At 43.8% G+C, this 15,285-nt stretch overlaps 1 long non-coding RNA gene across 1 annotated transcript; it reads left to right on the plus strand.

The window, feature by feature from the left end:
• Positions 1-4,577: 4,577 nt before the first annotated feature.
• On the plus strand, positions 4,578-15,148 carry LOC116506645. Its single transcript, XR_004255058.1, has 3 exons — positions 4,578-4,705; positions 6,021-6,083; positions 14,695-15,148. It is a non-coding gene; the product is annotated as an uncharacterized LOC116506645 (long non-coding RNA).
• Positions 15,149-15,285: the final 137 nt, after the last annotated feature.

Genomic DNA, 15,285 nt, shown 5'->3' on the forward strand with positions numbered 1-15,285 from the left:
TGGGAGGTGCCTCACAGGCCCTGGTCTCGCCTTCATCTCAATTTCGCGGGTCCTTTCCACGGCCAGGTTTTCCTGGTTGCCGTGGATGCCTACTTTCGCTGGGTGGAGTTGGTGCTTATGCACTCCACCACCGCAGAGAGTATGGTGCGGGCGTTGCGGCGCCTGTTCGAAACACACGGGTTGCCAGACATCGTGGTGTCCGACAATGGCCCGCAATTCTCGTCCACGGTTTTCCAGGCCTTCCTGGCTGCCCAAGGGATCCGCCACGTGCCGGTTGCCCCTTACCACCCGGCCAGCAATGGCCGAGCAGAAAGGGCGGTCTGCTCAGCCAAGGAGGCTTTGGGCCGCCTGGACCATGGCGACTGGCAGGCAAGGGTGGATGCTTACCTGTTGGCTCAGCACTCCACTCCTTGCCCCCTTACACAGCAAAGCCCCGTGGAGCTGTTGATGGGCCGGCACCTGCGGACCACCCTGGATAGACTGCACCCCCTCTATTCAGGGATTCAGCCTGGCAACCTGGGGAACCCCTCCCGATCCTTTGGGGTGGAGGATTTGGTGTAGGCCAGGAATTACACAGGGGACCCTCAGTGGGTGCCTGCCACTGTCACTGAAATAACCAGCCCCTGCTCCTACAGGGTCCACCTACCCGATGGCAGCGAGTGGCGGCGCCACCTGGATCAACTGAGGCTCTCCAGAGGCCTCCACTCCTTCTGCCACGCTGAGGCCAGCCCCCGTCGCCTTGCAGCCAGGCCCTGGGCTTGCCGCAGTTACCTCCAAATGATCCATCCATGCCATTCCCTGAGTCAGGCCTTCCCTAGCCAGGTGCCAGGGCTAAGTACCCCCATGCTTCTGCTCCATCCATTCTCGCTCACCCTGGTTCTGCCCAATTAGGCCTTCCACTGTCAGGCCTCTCCAACCCCCTGGCCACCTACCGGCCTGTTCAAAAGGATCTGCCATTCCAAGCCGCGCCCCCTCTGCCAACCTACCTTTCCCAAGGGTTCCGCCTCCAGGACTAGGCCGCGGTGACGTCACCCGGAGCTCCACTCCCTCCAGGGAGGAGCTACTATGGGGACGTCTTACCTCTCCAGAGCCGCCTCTCCAACTGGGCGTGTCCGCCGTCCGCCCGCCTACTTGCAGGAGTACTCATGTGCCACTTCTGGCGCATGCGCCCTCGCTGGGGGGGGGAAGAGGTGTTTTAGTCCTCACTTTTACGAATGACAGCCCGGCAACAGCCAGGTGCGCCTGATTGGCTCTGGCGCGCCTTGGCTGAGCACGGGCTGTCAAACGCGCGGCTATTGGCCTCCCTGCTTGACAGCTCCGTATAAATAGCTGTCAAGCAGGGAGGAGGTCCCAGTCTACTACTGTTCTTGCTTTTGACTGCTCTGTTAATAAACGGTTGTGTTAACTTACCTCAGACGCCTCCTGCCTCATCCTTCTAGGGGATTTAACAGGTTGTATCAGGATAATGGTAGCAGTGCTGACTGTTCTTGTTTCTTGTGTACCTATAATTATTCATTGATCAGTCAGATTTTTAATCTGTCCACTTCCTAACATCTCTGAATGGTTTTGCAAAATTAAAAACATTACACACACACACACACACACACACCATGTAAAACACAACTAATGTATGGTGGTTGAATCACACACCCAAAAAACCCAACCCCAAAAGTATGCCTTTGCATCAACTCCACTAAAAAGCAACTCACCCAAACCACCTAAATTCAGTTGTGGATCAGGTATCATTAGTATGTTGATGTTGCTTGCACAATCTAAACCCCTGCCCGACCAAGTTGTGTTGTTAAGGTTTTGAATCTGGAGCCTGTAGTATCCAGGTGGAAAAGAACAAGCTTGGGTTCCTTCCTAGAAAGATTGAGAGGTTTAGGATGCTTGTTCCTCCCTGTTCTGAGAAGTTTTCATTTATAATCCTGAGGATATGAGAGCATGAAGTTCTAAGGCACCCCACAAGTCAGGAGTTTAGGACTTGATTTCTTCCCCCCTATTAATACTAACTGGAATCAGTCATAAGTAAAGGATGCTCAATAATTTGGGATAGGTCCATGGTTGCCATGGTGGCTGTGAACCTTCTAATAACTTCTGCCTCAATGCTATTGAAAAGTAAGTTTAAATCCCCAAGGGTTACCCAGGGCCGTCTTAACAGCATTATGGGCCCTGGGCAAAGCAGTGTACTGGGGGCCTTACAACAACTACTCACAGGAATAAAAATGTAAATGGTCAATAAAATTAAAGATATATTTATCAATTTTATTGGTGTTGATTTCTATTAATGCATGTTAGTATTAATTTAAAAACGCAGTAACATGTAATAAATATGTTGGTGCATTTATATCATACAAGGTGCATTGAAGGATTAACATACAAAGATTAATGTGGGGCCCCTATGCTCGTGGAGCCTATGGGCAAGTGCCCATCAGGCCCATGCATTAAGAAAGCCCTGAGGTCATCAGCCTCAGGGACTTGACTGTTAGCTCAGCAACAGAATGCAGCAACTTAGCTAGGAATGTCACTGCACAGCAGGGAGGCCAATACAACAACAAAAAACCCCAACTGCTCCCCTGGAGGTCCACTTCAGTTATAAGACATTTTTTTTTTAGACATTTTATTAAGATTTATAGGCCGCCCTTCTCCCTGAGGGGACTCAGGGCGGCTTACAATCACAGGGAAAGGGGTACAATACCAAAAGACAAACAGTGAGCGAACAAAATAAAATAATAAAACACAACTTGCATTCAACAGTCAACACTCGGGCGGGTAAATTAAGAGCCTATCCCCAGGCCTGCTGGGAGAGCCAGATCTTAAGGGCCGTGCGGAAGGTCTGGATGGTGGTGAGGGTACGAATCTCGACGGGGAGATCGTTCCACAGGGTCGGAGCTGCAACAGAAAAGGCTCTCCTCCGTGTAGTCGCCAGTTGACATTGACTGGTAGATGGGATCCGGAGGAGGCCCAGTCTGTGCGATCTAATCGGTCGGAGGGAGGTAATCGGCAGAAGGCGGTCTCTCAAGTACCCAGATCCACTACCATGGAGTGCTTTAAAGGTGGTCATCAATACCCTGAAGCGCACCCGGAGATCGACAGGTAGCCAGTGCAGCTCGCGGAGGATGGGTGTAATGTGGGCGAACCGCGGTGCGCCCACTATCACTCGCGCGGCTGCATTCTGGACTAACTGCAGTCGCCGGATGCACTTCAAGGGCAACCCCATGTAGAGCCCATTGCAGTATTCCAGCCTAGAGATCACAAGGGCTCGAGTGACTGTTGCGAGAGCCTCCCGGTTCAGGTAGGGCCGTAACTGACGGACCAGGCGAACCTGGGCAAATGCCCCCCTGGTCGCAGCCGACAACTGATGGTCAAAAGTCAGCTGTGGATCCAGGAGGACTCCTAGGTTACGGACCCTATCTGAGGGGTATAAAATTTGACCCCCCAGCCTGAGTGTTGGAATATCGGCCAAATTGTTGGGAGGGAAACACAACAGCCACTCGGTCTTGTCCGGGTTGAGTACCAGTTTGTTAGCGCTCATCCAGTTCTTAACGGCCTCAAGACCCTGGTTCATAAGGACAAGAGTCATAAGGACTCTTATATGCCACAGACCTTCCACAAGCTATTAACAGTTTCCTGAATGACAACTCTCCCCTTATCCCTCCTAGTTCCAGGTCCACAGGTAGCATAACATTTGAAACCTGGGTGAGCACATCTGCAAAATCTCCCATATTCTCTGCACATCTGCCCCTAGGCCCGTGCTGGTCTTGTTGATACAAGTCATGGTTGACTGGTTCAGGCCTAAGATCATATCACTGATGAGGATGAATTTATAATATACCAACCCAACAGAAGTGGGCTCCTCTGAGCTGGGCCGAACTGGTAGTGGTGTGCTGGCCTGGGCCACGGAACCAGCAGCAATCCAGGCTGGCCACGCCCCTGAACCGGTTCCCCGGTCACCACCATTGCCATCTTTCTTTGGAGTTCTGCGCATGCGCAGAATAATCCCCATTGAACTGTGCGTGCATGAGCGAACCAGCAGTAATACCAGCTGAAACCCACCGCTGCAACCCAACATTTAATAGCAGTAGCCAACAATTGAGGCACCATTGGAATATTTTTATATCTATGTCCACAGCATAATGGCTGTGATATAAATATTTTCCCCCAAAATAAAAGGAGTCACATTCAACTCCTCATAAAAAGGTACTTAGCGTACCCCCATATTAATTTGAAGAAAAAAGCCACTAGTGGGAACCAATATTGCACTAATGTACTTCCAGTTTTCAGATGGAAGTGATTGGAACTAAGAATTTAACTTGTCTTTCAGGGTACAGACAGCCCTTGTCCATAATCTACCACAAAGATATGGTTTATGGTGCCACGCTAACACTGTCTTACACTGAGTTGTGTTTCTGTAGCTATAGTATCAGCAGAGGTAAAGTGGCATTCAGCAATATTGTGATTGGTAAATGGGTAGAATGTACTTTGGCTCTTAGGCCTTGTTGCTGTTCCAGAGTACACTTAAACATGGAAATGTTCCTCTAGGCTGATTTGTTTTGTTCTGGGATGGGTACATTTTGTAAAACACCTCCAAAGTGCATTTGAAAATGGAGAGCCTCTTTTATTTGGGCTGCTTTGACAGGAGAAACACATTCTGTGTGTGTTCAGAGGGCATTTAAAAGTACCTAGAGCTGAAGACTCTTGGGGTGTGAGTGAGCTTTTTTTTCTCTTTTGTCCTGTGCTGCTCTTTCATTTAATTTTTGCTCGTTCAGCTGTATACGTGTGACATTGCTCTTTTCTACTGATTAGAGCTTTTCAGGATGGATTTACATTTTGTTTGCTAAACGTTGAGACAATAGTGGAGTGCGCTGTTTTTATTGTTGGGAATCTGTGTTTTATGGCCGTGCAACAGTTTAGGAAAAGCAGGCAGCATTTGACAATACAATTATTAATTTTTAAAAAAATATTAAAAACAGCAAACCCAACAGAATAAAACTGGCAATATTGCATTATTCCTGCCCTGGGGGAGGGGGGGAATGCTGACTCAAATTCTCCACTTTGTGATAATTACTGCTAATTACAATAATACTGAAGAGAAATAAGCTTTATTTAGCTGATTTTAAAATCATTCAAAATGCCATGAAATGTGCTCTACTGAATTTATTTTTTGACTGAGCTACTGATAACAAATCTTAAATTAACTATTAATTGATTATTTTAGCTATGATTTCATAATGGTTTTCCATGGGGGGGGGAGAGAGAGAGGGGGGGAGAGGGAGAGAGAGATAATTGTCGCTTTGTTTACCTACTCTTGTAGCTCAGGGTGCAAAGCAAGGGAACAAGGGGCTGGTTCTGATTACATACCAGTTTCCCCTAAAATAAGACAGGGTCTTCTTTTCTTTTGACCCCTGAAATAAGCACTTGGCCTTATTTTTGGGGAGGTCTTATTATTTTTGAGATGCAGGAGGTGGCAAGCGTGGTTACCTCATGGCTGCTGCTGTGTTGCAATATTTTCAGGGAGGGCTTATTTTTGGGGAAGGCTTATTTAGTACATGCACTCAAAAGCCCAATTGGGCTTATTATCCGGAGAGGTCTTATTTTCAGGGAAACAGGATACTATTTCCTACAGTTGGAGCACTCAAATAATATTCTGTAATTATTCTGATGGGACACAACTCTTCGAAGTTATCTCCCTGGAATACAACCAATTTAGAAAAGTCTATCAGACTATCTGAGTTGGGCAATTTTGTTCCCAGCTCAACCACCCACAGCCCATTTCTATTTCATACAGCCACTTAATAACAAAATGTGTCTATGTTAACTCATTAGCAAATTAGAAAATAAATGTAACAGTTGGTTCTCAGATTGATAAAGAATCTAGCAATCACTGTATAAATTACTCACACTTCTGCAAATGTCAGAGGAGATCCTCACTGTGAGGGCCTTGTAAGGCTGCATGCATTATATCTACTGTATAGCACAAGTTTCTTTAATCTGATAAGTGGTTTTTCCTTTCTCAATAGAAATGTTGCAGGTGGACAAATTCCTTCTTTGTTTCACAACAGAGTAAGAAATTGCCAAAACAGGTGGGTTTTTTCATATTGTTTTCTTATAGTTTCCACTTGTTCAGCTGGTGTTTCCTCTTCTTGCACCAGCTAAGAAACAAATTAAAAGACTAGAACACATCGTGTCCAACAAGCAACATCCAGATAAGCAGGGATTAATACCAAACAAAGCAGAACAGAAAGTTTAAGCAGAAAACAATGCCCTCATTAAGGAACTACCAAAGAGAAAACTACACCCCCAACAGCAGTGGCAAGACAAGTTTCTGTATATAAACAGAGAACAAACCCCATACTCACTTGCACTGCTGATGTTACTTAGTTGGGTAATGAAATGTCTGAAAGCAAATGATCAAACAATCACCCTGTCTTGGGCATTTTCTGAGGAGATTTAAATTGATTTTTTGCAAGAGTAGAGGGCTAATGAATATATTTCACTCTTATAGATATATGGGATTGAAGGGATGACTGAATGCTCTGAGGAAATCCTCAGACACACCCAGATATCCTGTCCAGAAATGCCCTGGGTTTACTGAAATAATCTCTCAGCAAATATGTGCACAGAACAGAGTACACAATCAGCCTGCTGTGTTGCAGAATCATGGTAAAGAGAGCCTATTTGTTCACATCAATACATCCTCAGTGGATTGCTCGGATAGCTTTCCTTGATGATAGGCAAGGTACTCAAAACTTTAACGTTTGAGACAATTCTATCGTTTAGTTGCAAATATCTTTTTCTATTATAAATGATGCATTTATAAGCATGCTTGAAAAAAGTCCATTGTATAAATGCATGTATACATGAGTTCAGGACTGGATATAGGACAGCCTTGGTTGTCATAAGTGTCCTTACTTCGAAAGCTGATTCTCCTGGATCTTTCAGTAGTCTTTGATACCACTGATTGTGAGATATTGTTAAGAGCAATTTACCGGGCACTGCATAATGGGGACTCAATTCCATCTGCAAAATCCCCACCAGAGGAAAATTTCTGTTCTTGCCACCAGGTTCCAAGATCTCCTTCAACATTCAATGTTTACATTACTTGTGGAAGTCATCCAGATGTTTGGAGTGTGACCTTCAACTCCATCTCTGTTTGGCACCTGATTCTAGAATCTAGATTCATTAGTTGCACAATGGATTGGATAAAGATTAAAATACTGAAACCAAATACAGATTAAATGTAGATAGTATGGATAGGTGAACCAGAGGTTCAGGGTAACTTTCCCCAAATGCAAAGATGTATATTTGAGAGTCTCTCCTTGATTCCAGTTACTATTGGCATTGGTGGCTTGCAACTCCTGCTGTTGGTACTTCAGTTATGAATATATCTGTACTGGAAAAGCTTAGCTTCAGTGACTTGTTCCTAACAATTTCATTATTGCATGAATACAATATATTCTATGTGTCAACCTTTTGCAATAGGTCAAGTCGGGAAAGAGATAACACAACAGGAATGTTATTTTAGAACCGTGGTGGCACAGTGGTTAGAATGCAGAATTGCAGGCTAATTCTGCTGACTGCCATAGTTTGATTCTCACTGGCTCAAGGTTGACTCAGCCTTCCTTCCTTCCTAGGTCAGTTAAAATGAGGACCCGGATTGTTGGGGGCAATATGCTGACTCTGTAAACCATTTAGTGAGGGCTGTAAAGCACTGTGAAGTGGTATCTAAGTCTAAGCGCTATTGCTATTATTATTGTACAGTATAATAACAGAATCTTCAGAGCCTTTTCTTGCTCCCTTTTATACATCGATCAGCAGCTAGATGGCAAATTCTCATTCGCTAAGAATTTCTAGAAAAAGGAGAAATCGTGAGATCACCCACTTGTATGCTACACAACTGGTTCTCATGAAACAGGGCTCCTCAAACTTTTTAAGCAGGGGGCCGATTCACAGTTGGGGGGCTGGACCAGCTGGGTGGGCGTGATTAGGCTGTCATGTGACTGGGTGGGCATGGCCAATTTAGCAGTCCATTTTGTTTTTGTCCTTGCTATACTTGCCCCTCCTGTACTCACCCACCGGCCCTGGATCATATGGCTGTGAAAAACATCCTGAAAGGCTGTTTTTAAAGCATTTTTAAAGAACTACTTTACAAGCTAGCAGCAGAGCTGCTTTTCAAGCCAGCAGCAGCCCCTCCCCTACTCACCCACTGGACCCTGGATTGATTAAAATTTTTATTTTTTGTCAAAAGGTCACCCCAGGACACTGAAACCAGCATAAATACGAATCTGTTGCCAAACAAAATTTTGATCACGTGACCATGAGGATGCTGCAACAGTCGCTAAGTGTGAAACATGGTCATCAGTCACTTTTTTCAATGCCATTGTAACTTTGGTCACTAAATGTTTTCCCCCTCCTCGAGACACCTCACTTCTTCCTTCATTCCTCTTGCTTATCTACCTTCACCTTATCCGTCTTCTGCTCTTTCCCTCTCTTCCTTCCTTTCTCCTTCCATCCTCTCTTCTTTCCTCACTCACTCCCTTCCTCCTTTGCTCTTCCTTCCTCCTTCCATTCTTTCAGCTTCATTTCTTTTGCCTATCTACCTTCTTTGTCTTTCTGCTCTTTCCATTTCTCTCTTCCTCTTCGCTTCTGTTCCTTCCTCCTTCCCTCCTTTCCTATTTCTTCCTTCTTCCTCCCTTCTGCCTATCTACCTTCACCTTCTCTGTCTTTCTGCTCTTTCCCTGTCTTCCCCTTTCCTCCCTCCCTCCCTTCTTTCCTTTCTAGTTCCATCCTTTCTTCTTTCCTGTTTCCCTCTTTTTCTTTTTTTCCTTCCTTCCTCCTTCCTCTTGCCTATCAACTTCATCCTCTTTGTCTTTCTGCTCTTTCCCTCTCTTCCCCTTTTCTTCCTACCTCCTTCCCTCTTTTCTCCCTCCCTTCTTCTTTTTCTTCCTTTCTTCTTCCATCTTCCTCCTTCTCCTTCCATTCTTTCTCCTTCCATCCATCTTTTCTCCTTCTATCTTCTCCCTCCCTCCCTCCCTTCTTCTTTTTCTTCCCCCCTCCCTCCTTCCTTCCTCTCCTTCCCTTTCTCACACAGGAAGGGGAGGGGGGGCTTTCTAGTCGTTTTCACAGCATAATTTCTTTATCTAACTTTAAAAAAATAGTGTGCAAATCAAACGAGATTTTTGTAACCTGCGAAGCACCAAGTTATTATCTTCTGTTGTTCTTACAAATTCGCAGCTACTCCATTCTTTCCGATAGGGAACTGCATTTCCCAATATGCCTCAGGTCCTCAAAGCGCTGATCGCGGTTTTGCAATTGACTCCAGCGAGGCCCGGTAGCCGCCAGCTGGGGTGGCTGTCAGGGCGCTGATGGTGCTCCGTTTGTTACTGCTTCCAGCAATCGAGACGGACGAGGGAAGCTACTGAAACAGACACCGCGGCAGGAGAGCAAGGCGGCAGCCTGCCGTTTCACTTCGCGCAGAGAACTTCCACTCGGTTCCGGGGCTTCTGCCGGGCGGCGGCAGCCCCAGAAGCGAGTGGAAGTTCTCTGCGCGACTGAAATGGACGCCGCGGCAGGAGAGCGAGGCGGCGGCATGCCGTTTCACCTCGCGCAGAGAACTTCCACTCGGTTCTGGGGCTGCCGCCGCCCGGCAGAAGCCCCGGAACTGAGTGGAAGTTCTCTGCGCAACTGAAATGCCGCAGGAGAGCTGCAGGGGAGGGCGGCGGGACGCGACCACACCTCGCGGACTCGCAGCGTGGTCGCTGGGAACCGCGCAGCACAGGCACCGCCATGCCGGCAGAAGCTCCGTGAGTCCGTGACCGAGTGGAAGTTTTTTGTGCGAGCGGCGGCAGCTGTTTCACTCACGCAGAGAACTTCCACTCGGTCATGGAGCTTCTGCGGCCTGTGGCGGCGCAGCACAGGGGCTGGCTGTGACACGAGGAGGTGAAATGAACTCCGCAAAGGGGGAGAAGGAGGAGAGGAGGGCTGTCTCCTCCCCCCAGCGCCTCCCGATTCCCACCGGTACCAATCCATAACATGATTACTCACCAGTGAGTAAGCACAGCTGCAACCCCAAAAGATGAAATGAAATGGAGACTCACGCAGGCGTGCTCAGCTAAGCGGAGTCCAGCCAATCAGTGAGCTGGTTGGGATGGAAAATTTTCAGCACGCGGCGTGTTGAAAATTTTCCATCCCAGCCAGCTCACTGATTGGCTGGAGTCCAGGCCAATCCAATCAGTGAGCGGCAGGCTGGGCTGGCTTAAATTTGTAGGATAGAACAGAATGATGAGCCAGCCCAGCGAGCTAGCAGCTGATGGGCGAGGGAGCGAGGGAGCTGCGAGCGCCAAAAAAAGCGTGTTTTTTTAAGAATGGCGCGGGATGCGGGAAAATTTATGAAAGGTCGTGCCTGTCCCGCCAAATGCGGGATGTCTGGTCACCCTAGTGTTTCCCCAAAAATAAGACAGGGTCTTATTTTCTTTCTCCTCCCCCCCGAAATAAGCGCTTGGCCTTATTTTTGGGAAGGTCTTAATATTTCTGAGGTGCAGGGGGCACTCAAAAGCCCGATTAGACTTATTATCCAGGAAGGTCTTATTTTCATAGTCCCAGTAGTTGGTTTGGTTTATATAATGATGGAATAGAGGCTTTTCAGCATTCCCACTCCAGTTGTCCAACTCTTTCCCCATATTGCTTTCTTTTAAATTATAACTGAAGGCATCCCTGTTAATCCACCCATTTATAGGACAACTATTCCAAAAGCTATTCACCATTTAGGCATCTTTTTAAACAGCAGCAAAAAAGGGCACCTTTAATAATTCATTCAGCATTCATTCATTCTTGATCCTACATTCTCTTCCATGACATTCAATTTACTTTTATGTGTTTCATAACATACTTAACCCTCATTCCATATACCAAAGTGAGCAAAAGTTCCAGTAGCATCTCCTGTGAGAGATTTTTCTAAAAGTCAGGATGGAAATCATGACCCTGCACCTCTTTTGTGTGTAAACCTGTATGAAAGTCAAAATGATGGTCACAAGAGTTTCTTAAGAAGCATGATCTTTTATTCAACTATAATGAATGTGGGAAATTCCATTTCAATTGTGTTAGAATATTTATGACTGGGAGAGACAAAAAAACAGAAGCCGTGTGGGAGTGAAAATCTTCAGCCAATAACAGGGATGGATCCAAACGATCTGAAGTACAAGCTAGAATAATGAAGTTAGCTTCAGTATGTGTTCTGTTTTGTTTCATGAATTAAGGTTTGGGTTGGGTGAGGGTATTCTGTTATGTAGTGTGTGGGGGTGTATAGGATCCTATGCTTGAAAATAACATGTAATCCCAGGGCTAAGAGTGATGTGTTCTGTCTGTTCAGAAAGCATTTGTTCATTAAATCTTCTGCAGATAGGGTGGTAGAAGGTTGTGGGTCTACAAAACCAGATATATTACAAGGAAAGGTTGATTACGTTATACAATCTTGGAAACTGCGTATGTGTATTTTAACCATATTTTTCACTGAGCATGGTAAACAGGGCCTCTTCAATGCCTGTGATGTTGTTCCTAATTGCCTCTTGATACAGTGGGAGATATTGCTCTCCATTTGACTCTAGAAGAAAGAATGAACATCTGTTCTGGTTCTGCAATATTCTGTAATTGTTCATTGTTATTCCTAGGCTCAGAAAATTCTATTACAACTATCATCTTCTTTGGATTGAAAAATCAATATATTCTTTTTTATTGCACCATACAATTTATCAAACACTTGCTGCAGGTTTTCAGTCAACATTATGGATTTTTCTGCGTACAAAGTCCACACCCAGCCAACCAAGAAGTACAAACACTGAAATAAATTACTATTTTATAATTTATACTGCTGTGCAATTCTGCAAAACAAAATTGAAAATCTGAAAAAGAGTTGAAGTCAGCTGTTGCGTTCGTGTTCCTGAATGTTCTGAAATATCTTTTTTTAAATACAGAATTCTGCATAACATGTATTTGTTTGATCAATGAAATGTAAAATGCCATTGCATCCCAAGAATAACCATTTTACTGAATTATTGTTTCTCTTCTATCAGCTTAACAATATTCTTTTCTTCTATCAGCACAATCAGCTTAAAAGCTCTGTTGCACAAGGCTCCACCAAGCTGAATGCTGTTTACTCAAATACACACCTGTTCTCTTGAGCAATTCCTGCTCATTTCAGCAGGGCTTAGTCAAGTGATGTTATTCAGAACCATTGTTCCAAAATATGCAAATATTTGATCCAAAAGGCATAGCACAAAACATGAAGAAATCTAGATACAGCAAACATATTTGCTTTATTGCCTCTCCTTTCTAACTGTGCAACAGGCAAACATGATTTTCCCCTACAAAGGAATTCTACCTATTCCCCCACCTGTAATGGGCAGAAGAGAAACAGAAGGAAAAATTGCAACCAAGACAGTGGTTATAGAAACCTGAATCCAGGCCAGAATGATCATTTGAAAAGCATTGCACGTGACTCTCCCCATGAAAATAGCAGCACAGGGTTTTTAGTAGAAATGTAGGTGAAGGTGTCAACCCTTCAAAGTAGATCAGACTAGGAAACCAAAGGTATGAATACTAATACTACTTTTATTATAAAGTTACTGTAACAGAGTCTTGCAAGTCTGAATATGTGTGTTTGGGGGGGCACATATTCAAACACAGCTAAGCTAATTGGACTTATTTTTTTAAGAATAACTATTTTAATAATATAATTCAAAAATGGCCAACCTCCCTAACCCCTGCTGAAATTTAAGTTATGATGTGCCACTTAAAGGAATGAGCTTGGCAAAAGAGTGCATGTTAAAATAAAGAGCTTTGAGTTGCTATTAATTATTGGATGATTTTTATATGATTTTACTCTGAAGCATGATTTTAGTTCCATCTGCATGTAGTTGCAAAACTGCCAAGGCAATTCGTCATTGTTTTATAGCCTTTCCATTTCTCATATGCCTTCCAAGCAATACTTTGATAGTTTCTCACCACCATCACCAGCAAGTTTAATTTAATATTATGGTAGATGGAGTTGATAGAAATACATGATACTGAAATCTTCAATGCAATGTTTAATCTGGAATGTATTCGTCTAGGAAAACAACTGGCAGTAAACATCCATACTTGCAACGTTTCCATATAATTTACCCTATAATAGGGTACCTATTTCTAATTGCCGATCTATGGACTTCTGTAAATTGCACAGCTAATCAGAAATGATTACTCAAATATATTTTGAGTGCTGTCTATTTCCATCAAAATATCCCAATGACTGGCAGATGAAAGGATGTTTTCATCCTTCACTCTTTAATTAGACTCCTATAAGGCAGTGGTCTCCAACCTTGGCAACTTTAAGACCTGTAGACTTCAACTCCCAGAGTTCCTCAACCAGCAAAGCTGGCTGAGGAACTCTGGGAGTTGAAGTCCACAGGTCTTAAAATTGCCAAGGTTGGAGACCACTGCTATAAGGGACACTGATTATCAGCTGATGTTTCTAGAACTACCTTCCACAATCAGTATTCAAGAAAGAGTAGTTATATTTCTAACAACAAGAATCACAAAAAAAGGATATTCCACTTTCATATTAAACCCAGGGAGTTATGGGGCAAAATATTCTGGAATGCCACTTATTTCTCAGTATAAGAACGTAATTATTCAGTTCTTAAAATCTGTTGTTAACACAGCAGAAGCAAGCCTTGAAGAATTCTTTAATTAAAGATAGCTTATTCACATTCAATCTCTATTTTAGCTAAATAGTAGCAACAAGCAATTCAAAAATAAATTATTGCTATTTATTTAAAAAATCGTTAATAGAAATGTAAAATGTTATGTCTCATAACATAAGATCATTTTTCTAACCAAATGTAAATAATATGACATCATTCCTAAAGCTCTGAAAGTGAAGAACCCTCTGCAGACCTCATAGGCCAGAGCCTTTCCTATCCCCTGGTCTCCTCTCACTTTATGTCAGTGGTGAAATTCAAATTTTTTTACTACCAGGTAAGCATGGCTTGGTGGGCATAGCAGGGGAAGGATACTGCAAAATCTCCATTCCTATCCCACTCTGGGGCTAGCCAAAAGTGGTATTTGCTGGTTCTCACAATTATTTAAAATGTCTGCTACTGGTTCTCCAGAACCTGTCAGAACCTGCTGAATTTCACCACTGCTTTATGTGTATTTATGGCTATGTGGATTCTTTACCTCTGGCATCTCCAAGGCTGTTCCAGAGAGATTATTTCTCTAGGACTGGTGAGTAAAGGATTGGATTTTCTATCTAGTATCTTCTGCAATTCCAAATGCCAGAATAGTATTTACAAAACAAAGTTGCTTTACATAACCTCAGAAGCACTTTGATTCCAACTAATCCTTGTTGCTAAACTTCATGGGTAAGGCTTAGGATATGTTAATTGTAAGTTTTCTGCCATTTTGGTGATTGCTCTCTGTTGCTCTAACTATGTAAGAAGTAAGAAGTCCATGCTATCCAGGCAAACTGAAGTACTTAGTCTCTACAATCTGTTCTTACTAATAATTGCAATTTGTCAACTGAAACTGATGCAACTATAAATGGGGCTACAAGTTTTCTCTGCCTCCTCCACAAGGGTGAATCTGCTTCAAGAAAACAAATCCCATGATAAGTATGTACACAAAATACACAAGAAATGCAATTTCTTTTTTTTTTTTTAGGATTGCATAAAGAAGGTTGTTTGTGCAGCATCACTCCCATAGGTAGCGGTCACATTTTGATGCATCAGCAAGCTTTGGGAAAAGAGGTGTTGCAAGATCGTGAAGTCATTTTATATTCCCAAAACTGAGATGTAGAAACATCTCCAAAATTCAAAGTTGCATCTAGAAATTGAGGAAACTGGGACATTACTGTAGTGTCTATGCAATAAACAGGGTACAGTATGTATGCACTTTTATAATATGAAAAAGACATTGCTTCAGCAGCAGCAAGTATATACTGCAAAAGAGTTCATGTACACATATATTTTCTTTTTTGTCACAGCTGGGGACCTAAAGCCTTCTAACTTTTGTGGAGAAGAAGGCATTAGGAATAGAAAAAACAGTGACATGATAGTAGTCAGTGTTCCAAATATCAGGGATTGCCACAAAGTAGAGGGAGTCAAGCTGTTCTCCAAAACACCTGAAGGCAGGACAAGAAGCAATGGGTGGAAACTAAGCAAGGAGAGAAGCAACCTAGAAATAAGGAGAAATTTCCTGACAGTTAGAACAATTAATCAGTGGAACAACTCGCCTTCAGAAGTTGTGAATGCT

The sequence above is a fragment of the Thamnophis elegans genome, chromosome 3 (genome assembly GCF_009769535.1).
Source record: "Thamnophis elegans isolate rThaEle1 chromosome 3, rThaEle1.pri, whole genome shotgun sequence".
NCBI classification, from domain to species: Eukaryota; Metazoa; Chordata; class Lepidosauria; order Squamata; family Colubridae; genus Thamnophis; species Thamnophis elegans.